Source organism: Carex rostrata, chromosome 11 (assembly GCF_964058835.1).
Source record: "Carex rostrata chromosome 11, lpCarRost1.2, whole genome shotgun sequence".
NCBI lineage: Eukaryota > Viridiplantae > Streptophyta > Magnoliopsida > Poales > Cyperaceae > Carex > Carex rostrata.
The window spans coordinates 9,103,077-9,106,917 of NC_135928.1; the positions used below are offsets into that span (position 1 = coordinate 9,103,077).

The 3,841-nt window shown below is 39.5% G+C and overlaps 1 long non-coding RNA gene across 4 annotated transcripts; it reads left to right on the forward strand.

The window, feature by feature from the left end:
- The first annotated feature begins 357 nt into the window (after nt 1–357).
- Nucleotides 358–2,501, forward strand: LOC144562306 (uncharacterized). 4 transcript variants are annotated; one of them, XR_013514054.1, is made up of 5 exons: nt 358–609; nt 792–967; nt 1,124–1,229; nt 1,646–1,709; nt 2,286–2,501. It is a non-coding gene; the product is annotated as an uncharacterized LOC144562306 (long non-coding RNA). The 4 variants fall into 4 exon arrangements; XR_013514055.1 differs by having other exon boundaries at nt 358–613; nt 821–1,229; XR_013514052.1 differs by having other exon boundaries at nt 792–1,229.
- Nucleotides 2,502–3,841: the final 1,340 nt, after the last annotated feature.

Consider the following 3,841-nt stretch of genomic DNA (forward strand, 5'->3'; position numbering starts at 1 on the left):
CAACAACAAATATTTATGCATAAAAAATAATGCAAACTAAGATCAAGAATTTCTATTCCCTGTAAATTTGTTAACTCTCTACCAAAAAAAATCACCGACGGTTTTAAAAAAAACAGTCAGTGTTGGTATTCAACACTGACGGTTTTGAACAACACTGACTGTTTGAAAAACAGTCACTGTTGGTGCTCAACACCGATGGTTTTTTCAAAACCGTCAGTGTTGAATACCAACACTGACTGTTTTTTTTAAAACCGTCGGTGATTTTTCTTTTATATGCCGCTGAAATCTTCGTTCCCGGGTTATATATTTTGATTTTAGCGAACTTCATTTCCCTCTGCAATAAACCCTCCCCGTCTCTCTCGCTCTCTTACAAAACCTTCTAGCCGCCAGACCTCACCCTTTTCGCCCAGCACTAAACCCTCTCCGCACCATCCCTACCCATCTCTCTCTCGCTCTCTCGCATCAGATCGGCACCATCCCTCTCTCGATCTCTCACCAGCACAGACGCATCAGATCGGCACCGGTTTCTCTGCCTCCGCCTCTGACGCTGCCACTGCCGCCGGTTTCTCTGCCTCCGACTCCTTCCTGCCACTGCCACTGGTCTCTGATGTAAGTGGTTCGATAATCCCTTCTTAATTTGGGAGCTCTTTGTTGTTTTAGGACTTCTTAAAAGTATCGGACTTGAGTCATGCTGGTACTGGTACCCCCTTTTCTGATTTGCTTCTGGTATGAATTAATTATGTCAAAATATGAGTATTTGTTTGTGAATTTTTGTTATAATACAATGTCAGAGGTTCAAAACTGAAAAATTGACGGGAAGGTTCGGACGCTAGAAATTCTTCACGGCCTTGGCGCTGCGCTGTAATTCTTCTTGTTGAATCAAATTAAGATGGTCTTCCGAAATCTGGCTTGGTTAATTGCTTGGTAAAATGCATGATTATGAAATTGCTTGGTTAATTGTAAATAGGTAATCCCACATATTAAATAAAATTGACACCCAATGATAAATTGGTGAACAATCTTGATTTCAAGCTTTACAAAACCTGTAAAGAAGAACAACACCAATTTTTATTATCACTAGACTATCTCGATCTTATTTGATATTTCACATTCTATAACTCAGATTGGTATAACATCAATATTCCCACAAGATGCGAGAGTGGGAACTTGTATCTCTGAAGAAGCATCTTCCATTTGGCAAGAAGTTTGATTGGGTGTCAAATGTACAGGTTATACAATTTTACTTTTATTCTTTCAGCTATTATTTATTAATTAAGTCGTGATACCCATTGTCTGCTCCATGAGATTTGTGCTTATGTTTTGCTACTGTCATTGTTGTATCCAATCTTGGTAGAATTACTAAGATAAATGGCATCATGACACAAGTATATTAGAAAGAAAGAAAAGAAGACGAAACAAGTAACATCTGCATGTAACTTTCAAGTAGAGCTTATTTACCATACTAAATTTAAACCGCAACTTCTAATAATTTAGCATACTCCTTTGGCATAATGGAAACCAGAGCCTAACTGCATTCATAACATTGAAGTTTAATTAGGCCAGTGTGGGTTTAAATGCAAAACTGTCATGATTGTTATTGCTCTATATAAATAATTGGTTAAGGATGGAATAGTTAAAATTGCAGATTTGGGGCTAGCAAGGGAACTTTACTCGGGGCCTCCTTATACTGAATATGTCTCTACGAGATGGTAAGTTCATTATTTTTGTTCACTAAATGCTTTAAAGTTTGACCCTTGAAATTCTACTGGTACCTCAAAGACCCCAAATGACCTTCTGTGACAGATCAGCCAGTGCAGGCTGATCAGAAGTTCAAACCAAAAATCCACATGAACAGTCAGATAGAGGACTCAAAAACACACACTTTAGATCCAAATTTTACATTCATAGCATTTTTCTATGATTTACTAGCTATTTTTAAAGTTGGCTTTCTGAATCTCCAAAAAATGCTGTTTTCTGCATCTTTTACCAATCTGCCCCTGCATTCAAGCATCTGTTAAAAATAGTTAGAAAATTACAAAAATCCTGAAACTTGGCAAGCATGTAGTTTAGACTTTCCTTTACATTTCTATAAAAAGAACAAAAAATTTGGCGTTGTAGATTGTCCAGAATGCATTAATTTGAGAATAATTTGCAGAGTGAGTTTGCATGGAGTGAATACACTTCTACGGTATATTGTCATACTACCCTCTTGTCAAGTTGTCATACACTTTATCATTGTGACATTAAATTTAATGGCACAGATTCTAATTTTCACTAATTGCTAGCTGTAGGTTGTACTAGGTGAAGTAGCAATGTGAGGTTGATTACGTTGAATAGGCCTCGTCAATTGAATGTCATCTCTTTTCGGGTGGTACTATCTTTTATATTAGTTATAGGTTGCAAGAAAGAGAAGCATTTTTTATTTAAGTCAAGTAAATAGATTTTAGATGCCAATTAACTTGGATAATTTGGTGTCTTTTGTGTGTTTTGTGGATATATGGCATGTAATTTGGATAGTTTTGAATGACAATTAACTTGTTTGGTGTCTTTTGTTTGTGATTGTGGCATATTAATTTTTTAACGTCAATAAATGTTGAATGGTAATATATGGCTAGCAAAAATATGGAGGCTAGCCTAGAATCAAACAGAACCATGTCCAACACTGACTGTTTTTAAAGCGTCGGTGTTGGTACTCAACACTGACGGTTTTTAAAAGCGTCGGTGTTGGTACTCAACACTGACGGTTTTTAAAAGCGTCGGTGTTGGTACTCAACACTGACGGTTTTTAAAAGCGTCCGTGTTGGTACTCAACAGTGACGGTTTTTAAAAGCGTCGGTGTTGAACCCAACAGTGACGGTTTAAAAAGCGTCAGTGTTGAACTCAACAGTGACGCTTTAAAAACCGTCAGTGTTGAACCCAACAGTGACTGTTTTTAGAGCGTCAGTAAAAGGTAACATTCACTGGCGCCGGCTTTACTGACGCCGCTATAACAGTCGGTGTAGGGGTATTTCAACCGTCGGTGAAGGGGTTTTTTGTACTAGTGCTAGCATCGAGTTGGGCTATGCAGGGATCTGTGAGGCCTGTTGGGAGGGCATCCGAATTGTCTACTTGTGTATTTATTTGGGCTGGCACAGGAGCCGAATTAATATGGCTAGAATCAGATGGAGCTGTAGAGGTTTGACTGGAAGGTATGAGGCCCAATAAAAAATTAGTGACCGAATTGCAAGGGTTGGGAGGATCGCCAGGTGAAGGTAGAGAGGTGAAGGGGAAATGATTCTCAACAAATTGCACGTGGCGTGCCGAGGCGGAGCTACGTTGGGGCAGGGGTAGGCAGTTGCCTACCCCTGAATTTTGAGTAGTTAGTAGTGATTCATAACAATTGGGCTTTCTGCCTACCCCTAATTGGGCCTTTTGCCTACCCCTGTATCCATCTCCAACTTGATTTTGTTTGTCAGAATTATTCTCGTGATCTGCTAGTGAAACAATTTCGAATTATCCATAGCTAATCGGCCTACTGCCTTCTTAGTTCTTCCAATGAAAATGAAATCGCAAATCTCAATTAACAACAAAATACCTTCTCTCGTTCTCTGTTTGGACGCGCAGTGGCTTAGGGCTCCAAAATCGTAACTTGGGAGTGAGATTGTGCTAGTCGGAGACGCAGTTACAGAGAAAAAGAAGAGAAGAACTGAAACCCGGGCGGCTGTTTGGGGCTGCGAGCTGGCAGGGGTGAAGGATAGCGAGGTTGGCATCGCTAAGAGATTAGGCGGGAGCACAGGGTTGAAGCCTAGAACTGGGATTTTGAATTTTGCTAAAGCCGGTAAAATCCTAAAATCTTCAAGAA